Source organism: Drosophila ananassae (assembly GCF_017639315.1).
Source record: "Drosophila ananassae strain 14024-0371.13 chromosome 4 unlocalized genomic scaffold, ASM1763931v2 tig00000054, whole genome shotgun sequence".
In the NCBI taxonomy this organism is placed as follows: Eukaryota; Metazoa; Arthropoda; class Insecta; order Diptera; family Drosophilidae; genus Drosophila; species Drosophila ananassae.
In genome coordinates, this window is record NW_025319037.1 from 6,124,110 (window position 1) to 6,140,509 (window position 16,400).

Genomic DNA, 16,400 nt, shown 5'->3' on the forward strand with positions numbered 1-16,400 from the left:
TGCGTTGGACGTCAGCTCTTAGAAAATTCCCGCCAATGTAAAGCTAGCTGATCCAAATTTTCAACAGCTTCAGCGAGTTGATTTGCTAATTAGAGCTATGATTATTTTACGAGCTGCTTTGTGTGGGGCAAATTCACCTGTCTCCAGGTTTGCCCTCGGTCCAGAAAACTCTTCTCGAATGGGTTGTTTGTGGAGGCGGAGGACGTGATAATGGTAAGAAAAAATGGAAGAAAAAAACTGCACGGATGCGATATTCCAATCCGGAACCGCTCTGGAGTTACACTGCCCTGCCGAGCGCTGCTCGATTCTAGCTCGCAGGTATTCCTAGTCACTTCAAGATTAGCGAAACCGCTGCAGCTGCGTAAGATGTGGTCTCCGGTGTCTCTATTCGATATAGGTGATGCCCAGATGGGTTTTCTGTGCAAGTTTGCTTGAAATCCCAATTCTCGGACTAATGGGCGCAATGAACCTCCAACATCACTGACCATCAGCCCAATTTTGCGTTGGACGTCAGCTCTTAGAAAATTCCCGCCAATGTAAAGCTAGCTGATCCAAATTTTCAACAGCTTCAGCGAGTTGATTTGCTAATTGGAGCTATGATTATTTTACGAGCTGCTTTGTGTGGGGCAAATTCACCTGTCTCCAGGTTTGCCCTCGGTCCAGAAAACTCGTCTCGAATGGGTTGTTTGTGGAGGCGGAGGACGTGATAATGGTAAGAAAAAATGGAAGAAAAAAACTGCACGGATGCGATTGTGAAGGAACGCAGGAAGTTGACGAGAACCATGTCAGCACCCTCATCTCCATCCGTGGGCGATGCTGAGGCTGTCTTATCCGGCAATCTTCAGTTGCCACCGCAGCGCACCCTGGAAGACTTCATTTTCGGATCGGCACGATTCTAGCTGCCCAATCTCAAGGACTTTGAACAGTGGGACAACCGAGTGGTACAGAATTTGCTCTACTACCAAGCCCACTACTCTCTGCTCTTCCTCATCTACGTCCTTATTGGAGACAATCAATCCGGACAAGATAATCAGTAGCCTGATTGTCCAGGCCTTGATCATCGCTGTAATCTGGCAGTTCTTTATTGGAACCCTTCTCGGAGGATACTTCTTCCTGCACCTGATTAGCGCTGTGCTGCTGACCACCTTCACTCTTCTGCTGCTCATCTCGGTGACTTTTATCTAGCCGGAGCTACAAGGCGGGCAGTCAACAAATTGTGTTTGTTGCCCCTTCAAGATTGAAAGCTCATCTTCCAACCGGGGGAGTACTCGGGTCAAGCTACCGCCGGAAAATGTGGCCCGCAATAATTTATTGAAAGAAACATCCGTGACGTCCACTCGCGCTCGCTCTTTCTCTCTCTTTTCGCGTCGTTCGCTCCCGTGCATTCGATCGGCCACCTGCATCTGCCATCATGCGCTATCGTTGTATTGCTCCCCCTCGGTATCTCTCGATCGCTCCGCAGCATTAAGCATGAGTCGCGTTCTGACTTCTTTGTTTGGTCTTCAACTTTTAAAACTACCACAAATTTGTAATCAACAGAATCGTTATTCTGACTTTGCCGAATCAGGACGTGTTTTTGCAATTGCTCTCATCAGATTGCCTATATTTTTAATACGAGCTTCCTCTTTTCACGACAAGCTAAATATACTGTATCATTTTGGGACCATACACTTCGAAAATACAATATTATTCTTCAATATTATTTTCTTCAATATTATTTCTGCCGCGCTCTTCGAATATTCACATATTATATATATTGCCTTTCTAAGTTATATTCTCTGGTCGTGTAACCCGTTACATCATTGTTACTCTGAAGCGGTTATTCGTCACTGCGTATCTCTTTTGTTACGTGTTCTCTTCGACGTGCCTGATTTGTACGTGCCTCTCTACCACAGAGTTTCTAACCGAACCCTTCTCGCTCTCACTGCAGTGGACAAATCGAAGTCAATAATGAGTCTAATTTGCACTGCTAAAAAATGCAAGTTTGGAGGACCACTGGTGACTCGAATCTGTCCTGTTGGCTTTGCAATAACTGCTCACATATTAAATGTGCTGGAGGTGGGCACAATGGACGGATAAGTGATCTTATCACAAAGAATATTGGTCTGTCATGGTCTTGTATTGCCTGTAGAGAGATTGAGACTGAGATGCGGACCTTCATGAAGCAGACGAGAAATGGTTTTCTAGATGTCTGTAAGCAATTTTCTGAACTTAATGAGAAATTCCTTACATTTGAGACTCAATTTCTTGGTCTCAAGCTATTCTCCACGAATCTCCACGGAGAAAAATTCCGAACAACAACCAGACGGCGGTCAATTTGTTGGGTTCCACCTGCACCCTGCCCCACAACTGCAAGGATATATAAACATCGGCTCCGCCCGAAGTTAGCTTTCCTCTCTTTTTTTTTTATTATCAAATTTAAACATATATATTTAATTATGAAAATCGATTTCTTTCACATGACCACCGCGTGCACGTTTTACGAAGTCCAATCGTTGAACCCAATTTTCAACCACTTTTTCGCATAAATCGGTCGAAATTCCAGCAATTTCGCGTTCAATATTGGCTCTGAGCTCTTGCAACGTCGCCGGCTTATTGGCATAGACCAATGACTTCACGTAACGAGTTATATGGCAGCTATAGGATATAGTCGGCCGATCCTTATAAAATTTGGAAAATCAGGTTATTTTGTCCAAAGTAGAATCTGTACCATCTTTCTAACTTAAAAAACAGCAAAGTTATGCCAATGCCGATCGTTCTTTAACATGTATGGAACATGTTATATTGCCGGCCGTTCCGACTTATATAATACCTGAAAAAGAAAAAGAAAAGAAGGATGTATGCAAAGTTTTGACTCGATAGCTTTAAAACTGAGAGACTAGTTTTCGTAGAAGCCGACAAACGGACAGACAGACGGACATGCTTATATCGACTCAGGAGGTGATCCTGATCAAGAATATATATACTTTTTGGGTCGGAGATGTCTTCTTCACTGCGTTTTGACCAAAATTTCATACCCTCTTCAAGGGTATAATGAAAAATGAAACTACGGACTACTAGACTAATCAATTCATTTCCAACCCCAAATTCAGAACGTTCTCACGTTCAAAATCAAATTTCATTAGTCATAAAAACAAGTACATTCAAGACACAGAACGCACTTGTCTTTTAAGAGTAATTAAACAAAGAGAATTATTGATCAGCCAGATCCCTAAGCAGCTCTCTCGGCTTCCTTAATGTGGAACCTATCAGATCCCTATATAAACGCTGCTCCCTAATTATGTGGCAGTTGCAGTTTGAGACTTTCCTTAAGGATAAAGTCGGTGTGAACTCAAAACGAAAATAAAACGGCTTTGTAATAGAATAAAGTTTAAAATAAAATAAAGATTTTTTTCACTGCAAGGGAAAATAAACTTCGGCTCTACCCGAAGTTAGCTATATTGTTTTAAATATTTTCCTCAAGTGGCGCTACAGAAATTTTCCATTTTTGTGGGCGATAGAGGCGTGGCAACTTCTTAAAACAAACTTGACTTTGTAGCTCTATGTCTTATAGTCTCTGCGATTCACACGATCATACGGACAGATGGTCAGACCAACCGGCCGTGTTTTATGGCCGGTTTTATTATGGTTTTATTATTAACAAAAAAAATTTTTTAATAAGGAAATCAGACGACCGTTCGCTATAAAGAAAAAGAGTTTTTTAGTTTAGTTTATCATAAGTTTTAGCTGTACAATTTAAACTAATTGTTAAAATTTCTTATCAACAATTTCAAAGGATGTTAACAATTTAGCTAGGGTCTGACCATTTTATAAGCGATGTTGGATTAAGTTCATTACTCGGGCTTGGAGTTATTGATCGCGGTTGGGTAGTTTTTGTTGGGTTAGCGGTCGCGTTGTCTTGGGTTGACACGAAGGAGTGGTATGCGTTGTTTCGTTGCAGAGAGAGCCGATGGTCGTCTTGCTGACGTTGGAGCACCGTATGAGTGTCGAATTCACTCATAGCTTAATGTTTTGGATTTTCTTCTTGTTTATTAACACAAAATGTATGAAGTTCATCGCACTAAGCGTCTTATCGCCCACTGTGTGTTGATGTTTAAAGCTTGCACTTCTTTTATTTAAATTACTTGTAAGCAGTTAGGAAAAAAAGAAAAAATAAATACGTCTGCACTCGCCGACGATCCGATTCCTTCTCCCGAGATCGCTTCTCCCGATACGCGCGATTCCTTGATAGCTTAGAGGCTTGAATGTCGGTCCAGTAAACAAAAGCACTAATCCCAGGATGAAAAATTATTAAATATAAGTTTCCATTTTAATTATGTAATGTTACTTATCATATTAATTTAGTTTACAACATAAATTAACAGCAATTTTTAAGGAATACATAAAAAATAATGATTATTTTCAGTGTATTTTTTTTACCAACTTTTAAGACGTTTGGTCTCGAAAAAAGTGAAATAGATATTTAAAAAACCTTTTCAAAGGTGTAAAGCTTAAATACCCCTAGTTATGTATTTTTTAATTAACAACATTTGTAATTTTTTAACGTAAACTTAAGATATTTTAAAAAGTTGTAGAACAAATGTTGCTCATATGTTGCTCAGGGTTGCCAAGAAAAATATAGTGCAAACAGACAAACTGCTTTCATTTCGAAAAACCTGTAAAAATCGAATTTCTGGAGTAACTTCTGAACGAAATGTCGGATCGGGTCGGTTGGAGTACCAATCGCGTCTTCATATGCGAAAATGCGAATATTCCATCTGGGGACCAAATTGTCTCCACCAACCCCAATTAAGTGATTCAAATTTTTTTTTACTTTCACCCTGATTTCTCCAAACCAAAAAACTGTTGGAAAATATTTGATTCGACTATATCTGTCGACTATATCCTATAGCTGCCATATAACTAATTGCTCGGAAATGCCATAACTTTTCGAAAGGATCACCCCCAAGATACAAGCTACACGGCATGATGGCTGACTCAGATCCCCTTCATACAATTAATCGTTGATGACAAAATTGAGAAGAATACCGCGATCTAAAACTTAAAACGTAACTTCACTCGCAGAAAGGACTCGCGGTGCTACGGTGCTAATTCAACCACTTATACATGGATCTCGCAGTCTACGTCTGGAGTCTTCAATATGGGGGGGAAATATAAGCAGTTGCACAGTGGGTCTTGAGTAATAAATAAAAGAACTACATTACATTTTTTGTTGCGGAATCCGTTTTTCGGGTAGGCCTCTCCGGGAAGGAAGCTCTTTTTGAGTCAAAGTGACGATCTTTTTGACGATCTTCAAGAATTGCTGTCCTCCTTGAAAGCGGGGGAGACATTTCCAGAGGTAATGAGAAATGTGCGGCTTAGCGGAATCGTCGCGGATTTCAAAAGCACACACAAGGATCTGTACGGTCTGAGGGCCGACGAATCCAAATTGGTGACGAGGCTCCGCGAGTTTTCGGATAAATTTAAATCCAAAATTTTAAATTTAGCTCGCCAGCTGGTATTCAAGACCAACAACTCCCGAGGATTCCGCGGCCACTGCCGTCAATTCTTTCGTCGCCTAGGATCGTTTTGGTGATTTGGTGTTGCAAGCCACTGTCAATATTCCAATCCGGAACCGCTCTGGAGTTCTACTGCCCTGCCGAGCGCTGCTCGATTCTAGCTCGCAGGTATTCCTAGTCACTTCAAGATTAGCGAAACCGCTGCAGCTGCGTAAGATGTGGTCTCCGGTGTCTCTATTCGATATAGGTGATGCCCAGATGGGTTTTCTGTGCAAGTTTGCTTGAAATCCCAATTCTCGGACTAATGGGCGCAATGAACCTCCAACATCACTGACCATCAGCCCAATTTTGCGTTGGACGTCAGCTCTTAGAAAATTCCCGCCAATGTAAAGCTAGCTGATCCAAATTTTCAACAGCTTCAGCGAGTTGATTTGCTAATTGGAGCTATGATTATTTTACGAGCTGCTTTGTGTGGGGCAAATTCACCTGTCTCCAGGTTTGCCCTCGGTCCAGAAAACTCGTCTCGAATGGGTTGTTTGTGGAGGCGGAGGACGTGATAATGGTAAGAAAAAATGGAAGAAAAAAACTGCACGGATGCGATTGTGAAGGAACGCAGGAAGTTGACGAGAACCATGTCAGCACCCTCATCTCCATCCGTGGGCGATGCTGAGGCTGTCTTATCCGGCAATCTTCAGTTGCCACCGCAGCGCACCCTGGAAGACTTCATTTTCGGATCGGCACGATTCTAGCTGCCCAATCTCAAGGACTTTGAACAGTGGGACAACCGAGTGGTACAGAATTTGCTCTACTACCAAGCCCACTACTCTCTGCTCTTCCTCATCTACGTCCTTATTGGAGACAATCAATCCGGACAAGATAATCAGTAGCCTGATTGTCCAGGCCTTGATCATCGCTGTAATCTGGCAGTTCTTTATTGGAACCCTTCTCGGAGGATACTTCTTCCTGCACCTGATTAGCGCTGTGCTGCTGACCACCTTCACTCTTCTGCTGCTCATCTCGGTGACTTTTATCTAGCCGGAGCTACAAGGCGGGCAGTCAACAAATTGTGTTTGTTGCCCCTTCAAGATTGAAAGCTCATCTTCCAACCGGGGGAGTACTCGGGTCAAGCTACCGCCGGAAAATGTGGCCCGCAATAATTTATTGAAAGAAACATCCGTGACGTCCACTCGCGCTCGCTCTTTCTCTCTCTTTTCGCGTCGTTCGCTCCCGTGCATTCGATCGGCCACCTGCATCTGCCATCATGCGCTATCGTTGTATCGCTCCCCCTCGGTATCTCTCGATCGCTCCGCAGCATTAAGCATGAGTCGCGTTCTGACTTCTTTGTTTGGTCTTCAACTTTTAAAACTACCACAAATTTGTAATCAACAGAATCGTTATTCTGACTTTGCCGAATCAGGACGTGTTTTTGCAATTGCTCTCATCAGATTGCCTATATTTTTAATACGAGCTTCCTCTTTTCACGACAAGCTAAATATACTGTATCATTTTGGGACCATACACTTCGAAAATACAATATTATTCTTCAATATTATTTTCTTCAATATTATTTCTGCCGCGCTCTTCGAATATTCACATATTATATATATTGCCTTTCTAAGTTCTATTCTCTGGTCGTGTAACCCGTTACATCATTGTTACTCTGAAGCGGTTATTCGTCACTGCGTATCTCTTTTGTTACGTGTTCTCTTCGACGTGCCTGATTTGTACGTGCCTCTCTACCATAGAGTTTCTAACCGAACCCTTCTCGCTCTCACTGCAGTGGACAAATCGAAGTCAATAATGAGTCTAATTTGCACTGCTAAAAAATGCAAGTTTGGAGGACCACTGGTGACTCGAATCTGTCCTGTTGGCTTTGCAATAACTGCTCACATATTAAATGTGCTGGAGGTGGGCACAATGGACGGATAAGTGATCTTATCACAAAGAATATTGGTCTGTCATGGTCTTGTATTGCCTGTAGAGAGATTGAGACTGAGATGCGGACCTTCATGAAGCAGACGAGAAATGGTTTTCTAGATGTCTGTAAGCAATTTTCTGAACTTAATGAGAAATTCCTTACATTTGAGACTCAATTTCTTGGTCTCAAGCTATTCTCCACGAATCTCCACGGAGAAAAATTCCGAACAACAACCAGACGGCGGTCAATTTGTTGGGTTCCACCTGCACCCTGCCCCACAACTGCAAGGATATATAAACATCGGCTCCGCCCGAAGTTAGCTTTCCTCTCTTTTTTTTTTATTATCAAATTTAAACATATATATTTAATTATGAAAATCGATTTCTTTCACATGACCACCGCGTGCACGTTTTACGAAGTCCAATCGTTGAACCCAATTTTCAACCACTTTTTCGCATAAATCGGTCGAAATTCCAGCAATTTCGCGTTCAATATTGGCTCTGAGCTCTTGCAACGTCGCCGGCTTATTGGCATAGACCAATGACTTCACGTAACGAGTTATATGGCAGCTATAGGATATAGTCGGCCGATCCTTATAAAATTTGGAAAATCAGGTTATTTTGTCCAAAGTAGAATCTGTACCATCTTTCTAACTTAAAAAACAGCAAAGTTATGCCAATGCCGATCGTTCTTTAACATGTATGGAACATGTTATATTGCCGGCCGTTCCGACTTATATAATACCTGAAAAAGAAAAAGAAAAGAAGGATGTATGCAAAGTTTTGACTCGATAGCTTTAAAACTGAGAGACTAGTTTTCGTAGAAGCCGACAAACGGACAGACAGACGGACATGCTTATATCGACTCAGGAGGTGATCCTGATCAAGAATATATATACTTTTTGGGTCGGAGATGTCTTCTTCACTGCGTTTTGACCAAAATTTCATACCCTCTTCAAGGGTATAATGAAAAATGAAACTACGGACTACTAGACTAATCAATTCATTTCCAACCCCAAATTCAGAACGTTCTCACGTTCAAAATCAAATTTCATTAGTCATAAAAACAAGTACATTCAAGACACAGAACGCACTTGTCTTTTAAGAGTAATTAAACAAAGAGAATTATTGATCAGCCAGATCCCTAAGCAGCTCTCTCGGCTTCCTTAATGTGGAACCTATCAGATCCCTATATAAACGCTGCTCCCTAATTATGTGGCAGTTGCAGTTTGAGACTTTCCTTAAGGATAAAGTCGGTGTGAACTCAAAACGAAAATAAAACGGCTTTGTAATAGAATAAAGTTTAAAATAAAATAAAGATTTTTTTTCACTGCAAGGGAAAATAAACTTCGGCTCTACCCGAAGTTAGCTATATTGTTTTAAATATTTTCCTCAAGTGGCGCTACAGAAATTTTCCATTTTTGTGGGCGATAGAGGCGTGGCAACTTCTTAAAACAAACTTGACTTTGTAGCTCTATGTCTTATAGTCTCTGCGATTCACACGATCATACGGACAGATGGTCAGACCAACCGGCCGTGTTTTATGGCCGGTTTTATTATGGTTTTATTATTAACAAAAAAAATTTTTTAATAAGGAAATCAGACGACCGTTCGCTATAAAGAAAAAGAGTTTTTTAGTTTAGTTTATCATAAGTTTTAGCTGTACAATTTAAACTAATTGTTAAAATTTCTTATCAACAATTTCAAAGGATGTTAACAATTTAGCTAGGGTCTGACAATTTTATAAGACTTGGTCGATTCACAATCATAAAATTAACATTACCAGTCAATACAGTTGTATCACATCTCTTGAAATAATCCGCAATAAAGCTAAAGTGCAAATAAAATAATTAAATATCCACAGGCATGAAAATTACCTCTTTATTTATTTAATGGCCAATTTGCTAAACGTATCTCCAGAAAATTACTTAATTTATGAATTAATGGAAATGACTTAATGGTACATTTTCATTAAATTACTTTCTAAAGAGAATTTTTAATTAAACTAACGTCGAAGTATTTTTCCATTCGTTTGCGTGTTCTGAAACTAACAAATGAAAAAATCCAGTAGAAAAGTAAAATAAAAACTCTTTCATTTCTCTAAACAACTTTGGATTTTTCATAATTTTGTTTCTATAGCCTTGCAGAAATTATTCTAATGTTGGTCAAAAGTGTGAAACGCTGTGATGAAGTCGCCTCTAAACCTATAAAGTATACATGTTCTTAATGGGGATCAACTCTTCAGTCGATATAAGCATGTCCATCTGTCTGTTTCTACGCAAACTAGTCTCTCAGTTTTAAAGTTTTCTACTTCAAACTTAGTCGGAACGGACGACTATAATTCGGAACGGCCAGTATCGGCCGACTATATCTTATAGATGTCATATAACTGAATGATCGGAAATGACACAAAGTCCCAACCCTCTAACTTAGAAAACACCAAATTTAAGTTAGAGGGTTTTTAGGTAGGTAGGTAAGTTTAAGGTAGAGACTTTCCACGCGAAACCCAAAATATCTGACATCAATTTTTTGTGACGAAAAAGTGTTATATACATATGTGTACAAAATTGCATATAAAAAATATTCTTATTCGGTACGTGCTTGATTTTTTGTTGTTTTTCTTGCACGTGCTGAAGAAGATTATTTTTAAAATGCAATTTTATATACCTATATAGCGTATGTTCGTCACTAAGATTGATATCAGATAGTTTGAGTTTCGCATGCAGGTTCGTCGTCGGTATTTTACCGCTTTAAAAGGTTTTTATACCCTTGCAAAGGGTATTATAATTTTGGTCAAAAGTGTGCAACGCAGTGAAGGAGACATCTCCGACCCTATAAAGTATATATATTCTTGATCAGGATCACCTCCTGAGTCGATATGAGCATATCCGTGTGTCCGTCGGTCCGTCTGTCCGTCTGTCTGTTTCTACGCAAACTAGTCTCTCAGTTTTAAAGCTATCGAGTTGAAACTTTGCACACATCCTTCTTTCCTTTGCAGGCAGTATATAAGTATAAGTATATAAGTCGGAACGGCCGGGATCGGTCGACTATATCCTATAGCTGCCATATAACTGATTGATCGGAAATGCCATAACTTTGGTGTTTTTTAAGTTGGAGGGTTGAGACTTTCCACACATGTTATATTTGACCAAAATATCTTGTGTACAAAATTTCATAAGGATCGGCCGACTATATCCTAAAGCTGTCATAGAACGATCGAAATTGGCATAACTTTGTTGTTTTTTAAGTTAGAAAGATGGGATTTGGTACAGATTCAATTTTGGGAAAAAAAATCTGATTTGAATTTCATAAGGATCGGCCAACTATATCCTATAGCTGTCATATAACTGATTGATCAGAAATGCTACAACTTCGTTGTTTTTCAAGTTAGAAGCATGGGAGTTTCAATGGATTCCTCTTTTGGCAAAATAATTCGATATGCCAAATTTCATAAGGATCGGCCGACTATATACGATCCGCTATATATCTAATAATATAAGATGCGTGGCGCCACCTAGCGGACTGCGACTCAACTGCAAGGGTATATCAACTTCGGCTCCGCCCGAAGTTAGCTTTCCTTTCTTGTTTTATATTATATCAGTTGTTTTTTTGTATATATAGATCTTCAATTATTTAAAAAAGAACACATAATATATAGAATATTAAAGTAACTTCTGGACAGGCGATTCACACAGTTAGCAATACTTTAAATAAAAGGATAAGCACCAAAACTCTTTTTATTTACTCTTTAGATTTTGACATGAAAAGTGGAAAGTGGAATAATTAAAAACCTTTCCATAGATATAAAGATTGTTTCAATAGCTTCAGTGGTTCTGAAGTTATACGTATTTTTAATTTACAAAGGTTTTAAAATTTGGTTAGTTTTAAAATTTTAATTAAAAATTTTCAAGCAGCTATAGGATATATCGACCGATAGACAAATAAAGTAAAAGTTGAAAGAATTTTCAAGTTTATTAAACACATACATGCACAAGCTCAAAAAAAACCAAGCAGTACTGAAATTCCTGTTACCACCTTTGCCGGCCGTAATGTCAAATTTCGTTCGAAAAACAAAAACAATTCAATAATTTTTGCCCTTCGAGCGTCAAAACAAAGAAGGTAAATAGTAAGTAACTGTGCCAGCCCTCTGCTGCTGCACGTGTTCGAAATTACGCATATTCGATATTAGTTATTAATCGCTAATATTTTCTTGTCATTCTAAATATTTTGCGCGGAAAACTTTAACTCCATGGTTCAATGATTAAGGTATCGGCCTGTTAATCGTAAGGTCGTAGGTTCGATTCCAAGCAGAAAAATCTTTATTATGAGTTGATTTTTGTTTAGTTTAATTTTTTTTTTAATATCGCAGTCTCAAAATAAACTGTTATATTCAATCATTTCTTTAAATGGTGATTCTAAATAATTATAATTGAGATCGTTTTAAACATGCAAATTTGTAGAGGTATATAGTCTGTCACAAAGTACGCGCGATTCCTTGATAGCTTAGAGGCTCAAATGTCGGTCCAGTATACAAAAGCACTAAGGTTCGAATCCCAGGGTGAGTAATTATTAAATATAATTTTCCATTTTAATTATGTAATGTTACTTATCATATTAATTTAGTTTACAACATAAATTAACAGCAATTTTTAAGGAATACATAAAAAATAATGATTTGGTCTCGAAAAAAGTGAAATAGATATTTAAAAAACCTTTTCAAAGGTGTAAAGCTTAAATACCCCTTTATTATAAAGTTATGTATTTTTTAATTAACAACATTTGTAATTTTTTAACGTAAGCCTAAGGTATTTTAAAAAGTTGTAGAACAAATGTTGCTCATATGTGGCTCAGGAAATGCCATAACTTTTCGAAAGGATCACCCCCAAGATACAAGCTACACGGCATGATGGCTGACTCAGATCCCCTTCATACAAATAATCGTTGATGACAAAATTGAGAAGAATACCGTGATCTAAAACTTAAAACGTAACTTCACTCGCAGAAAGGACTCGCGGTGCTACGGTGATAATTCAACCACTTATATATGGATCTCACAGTCTACGTCTGGAGTCTTCAATATGGGGGGGAAATATAAGCAGTTGCACAGTGGGTCTTGAGTAATAAATAAAAGAACTACATTAAATTTTTTGTTACGGAATCCGTTTTCCGGGTAGGCCTCTCCGGGAAGGAAGCTCTTTTTGAGTCAAAGTGCTGATCTTTTTGACGATATTCAAGAATTGCTGTCCTCCTTGAAAGCGGAGGAGACATTTCCAGAGGTAATGAGAAATGGGCGGCTTAGCGGAATCGTCGCGTATTTCAAAAGCACACACAAGGATCTGTACGGTCTGAGGGCCGACGAACCCAAATTGGTGACGAGGCTTTAAATTAAGCTCGCCAGCTGGTATTGAAGACCAACACACTTCTCCCGAGGTTTCCGCATCCAACGTCGCTGCTTCTCTTTCAGCGGCCACTGCCGTCAATTCTTTCGTCGCCTAGGATCGTTTTGGTGATTTGGTGTTGCAAGCCACTGTCAATATTCCAATCCGGAACCGCTCTGGAGTTATACTGCCCTGCCGAGCGCTGCTCGATTCTAGCTCGCAGGTATTCCTAGTCACTTCAAGATTAGCGAAACCGCTGCAGCTACGGAAGATATGGTCTCCGGTGTCCCTATTCGATATAGGTGATGCCCAGATGGGTTTTCTGTGCAAGTTTGCTTGAAATCCCAATTCTCGGACTAATGGGCGTAATTAACCTCCAACATCACTGACCATCAGCCCAATTTTGCGTTGGACGTCAGCACTGCACTGTCAGCAAAAAACTGCACGGATCCGATTGTGAAGGAACGCAGGAAGTTGAAGAGAAACTCAAAGACCATGTCAGCACCCTCATCTTCATCCGTGGGCGATGCTGAGGCTGTCTTATCCGGCAATCTTCAGTTGCCACCGCAGCGCACCCTGGAAGACTTCATTTTCGGATCGGCACGATTCTAGCTGCCCAATCTCAAGGACTTTGAACAGTGGGACAACCGAGTGGTACACAATTTGCTCTACTACCAAGCCCACTACTCTCTGCTCTTCCTCATCTACGTCCTTATTGGAGACAATCAATCCGGACAAGATCATCAGTAGCCTGATTGTCCAGGCCTTGATCATCGCTGTAATCTGGCAGTTCTTTATTGGAACCCTTCTCGGAGGATACTTCTTCCTGCACCTGATTAGCGCTGTGCTGCTGACCACCTTCACTCTTCTGCTGCTCATCTCGGTGACTTTTATCTAGCCGGAGTTACAAGGCGGGCAGTCAACAAATTGTGTTTATTGCCCCTTCAATATTGAAAGCTCATCTTCCAACTGGGGGAATACTCGGATCAAGCTACCGCCGGAAAATATGGCCCGCAATAATTTATTGAAAGAAACAACCGTGACGTCCACTCGCGCTCGCTCTTTCTCTCTCTTTTCGCGTCGTTCGCTCCCGTGCATTCGATCAGCCACCTGCATCTGCCATCATGCGCTATCGTTGTATCGCTCCCCCTCGGTATCTTTCGATCGCTCTTTCGATTTCGAAGCATGAGTCGCGTTCTGACTTCTTTGTTTGGTCTTCAACTTTTAAACAGAATCATTATTCTGACTTTGCCGTATCAGGACGTGTTTTTGCAATGGCTCTCATCAGGTTGCCTATATTTTTGAAACGAGCTTCCTCTTTTCACGACAAGCTAAATATACTGTATTACTTTGGGACCATACACTTCGAAAATACAATATTATTCTTGTCGGTCGATTCGGATATAGTCGGTCGATCCTTATAAAATTTTGTACACATTTTGGTCAAATATAACATGTATGGAAAGTCCCAACCCTCTAACTTAAAAAACACCAAAGTTATGGTATTTCCGATCAATCAGTTATATGGCAGCTATAGGATATAGTCGACCGATCCCGGCCGTTCCGACTTGTATAATACCTGAAAAAGAAAAAGAAAAGAAGGATGTATGCAAAGTTTTGACTCGATAGCTTTAAAACTGAGAGACTAGTTTTCGTAGAAGCCGACAAACGGACAGACAGACGGACATGCTTATATCGACTCAGGAGGTGATCCTGATCAAGAATATATACTTTTTTGGGTCGGAGATGTCTCCTTCACTGCGTTTTGACCAAAATTTCATACCCTCTTCAAGGGTATAATAAAAAATGAAACTACGGACTACTAGACTAATCAATTCATTTCCAACCCCAAATTCAGAACGTTCTCACGTTCAAAATCAAATTTTATTAGTCATAAAAACAAGTACATTCAAGAGAAAGCACTTGTATTTTAAGAGTAATTAAACAAAGAGAATTATTGATCAGCCAGATCCCTAAGCAGCTCTCTCGGCTTCCTTAATGTGGAACCTATCAGATCCCTATATAAACGCTGCTCCCTAATTCTGTGGCAGTTGCAGTTTGAGACTTTCCTTAAGGATAAAGTCGGTGTGAACTCAAAACAAAAATAAAACGGCTTTGTAATAGAATAAAGTTTAAAATAAAATAAAGATTTTTTTTCACTGCAAGGGAAAATAAACTTCGGCTCCACCCGAAGTTAGCTTTATTGTTTTAAATATTTTCCTCAAGTGGCGCTACAGAAATTTTCCATTTTTGTGGGCGATAGAGGCGTGGCAACTTCTTAAAACAAACTTGACTTTGTAGCTCTATGTCTTATAGTCTCTGCGATTCACACGATCATACGGACAGATGGTCAGACCAACCGGCCGTGTTTTATGGCCGGTTTTATTATGGTTTTATTATTAACAAAAAAAATTTTTTAATAAGGAAATCAGACGACCGTTCGCTATAAAGAGAAAGAGTTTTTTAGTTTAGTTTATCATAAGTTTTAGCTGTACAATTTAAACTAATTGTTAAAATTTCTTATCAACAATTTCAAAGGATGTTAACAATTTAGCTAGGGACTAACAATTTTATAAGACTTGGTCGATTCACAATCATAAAATTAACATATCTCTTGAAATAATCCGCAATAAAGCTAAAGTGCAAATAAAATAATTAAATATCCTCAGGCATGAAAATTACCTCTTTATTTATTTAATGGCCAATTTGCTTTTTATGTTGGTTGGTAATTATTTTAATGTTCGTCTCTCGCCTCTGAACCTATAAAGTTATCATGTTCTTAATGGGGATCAACTCTTCAGTCGATATAAGCATGTCCGTCTGTCTGTTTCTACGCAAACTAGTCTCTCAGTTTTAAAGTTTTCTACTTCAAACTTAGTCGGAACGGACGACTATAATTCGGAACGGCCAGTATCGGCCGACTATATCTTATAGATGTCATATAACTGAATGATCGGAAATGGCACAAAGTCCCAACCCTCTAACTTAAAAAACAACAAATTTAAGTTAGAGGGTTTAAGGTAGGTAGGTAAGTTTAAGGTAGAGACTTTCCACGCGAAACCCAAAATATCTGACATCAATTTTTTGTGACGAAAAAGTGCTATATACATATGTGTACAAAATTGCATATAAAAAATTTCAAGTTTATTAAACACATACATGCACAAGCTCAAAAAAACCAAGCAGTACTGAAATTCCTGTTACCACCTTTTCCGGCCGTAATATCAAATTTCGTTCGAAAAACAAAAACAATTCAATAATTTTTGCCCTTCGAACGTCAAAACAAAGAAGGTAAATAGTAAGTAACTGTGCCGGCCCTCTGCTGCTGCACGTGTTCGAAATTACGCATATTCGATATTAGTTATTAATCGCTAATATTTTCTTGTCATTCTAAATATTTTGCGCGGAAAACTTTAACTCCATGGTTCAATGATTAAGGTATCGGCCTGTTAATCGTAAGGTCGTAGGTTCGATTCCAAGCAGAAAAATCTTTATTATGAGTTGATTTTTGTTTACTTTAATTTTTTTTTTTAATATCGCATTCTCAAAATAAACTGTTATATTCAATCATTTCTTTAAATGGTGATTCTAAATAATTGAGATCGTT

At 39.2% G+C, this 16,400-nt stretch overlaps 3 pseudogenes; all 3 read left to right on the forward strand.

The window, feature by feature from the left end:
- Positions 1 to 782: 782 nt before the first annotated feature.
- Positions 783 to 1,185, forward strand: LOC26514349 (annotated as a pseudogene).
- A 4,945-nt stretch (positions 1,186 to 6,130) lies between these two features.
- LOC6505441 lies at positions 6,131 to 6,533 on the forward strand (annotated as a pseudogene).
- Positions 6,534 to 13,273: 6,740 nt separating this feature from the next.
- Positions 13,274 to 13,691, forward strand: LOC26515283 (annotated as a pseudogene).
- The last annotated feature ends 2,709 nt before the right edge of the window (positions 13,692 to 16,400 follow it).